Source organism: Apis dorsata, unplaced genomic scaffold (assembly GCF_000469605.1).
Source record: "Apis dorsata unplaced genomic scaffold, Apis dorsata 1.3 scaffold_251, whole genome shotgun sequence".
Classification (NCBI taxonomy): Eukaryota; Metazoa; Arthropoda; class Insecta; order Hymenoptera; family Apidae; genus Apis; species Apis dorsata.
Genome location: NW_006263529.1, coordinates 226,437 through 226,732, shown reverse-complemented (window position 1 = coordinate 226,732; position 296 = coordinate 226,437). Strand labels below are relative to the sequence as shown.

The 296-nt window shown below is 37.2% G+C and overlaps 1 long non-coding RNA gene across 1 annotated transcript in view; it reads right to left on the bottom strand.

Annotated features, from left to right (window-relative positions):
- The window catches only part of LOC102675595, a 7,703-nt gene that overhangs the window by 6,880 nt on the left and 527 nt on the right, over window positions 1–296 (bottom strand). The gene's annotated exons all lie outside the window — the stretch shown is intronic.

Here is a 296-nt window from a genome sequence, read left to right as displayed (position 1 = left end):
AAAAAAAAAAAAAAAAAAAAAAAAGTTTACATAACACGCGCGATACATACGTGGGAAATAGAAATGCGTGGAAGGAACGACACAGCTGGTTGTTGTTGCGTGGGACGTGAAAACTTCGTTGCGAGATCATCGCTTCTTTTCTATTTCGATGGATATTTTCGATCCATCCGGAAATCAAGACCGAATGTTTCACTTCCGCCATTTTCTCTCGGTATATTTTCGCGTACTCTTGTCTTGGCGGTGAAAAAGATAAAAAGATAAAAAAAAGAAAATAAAGAGAAAAGAGACAGAAAGAG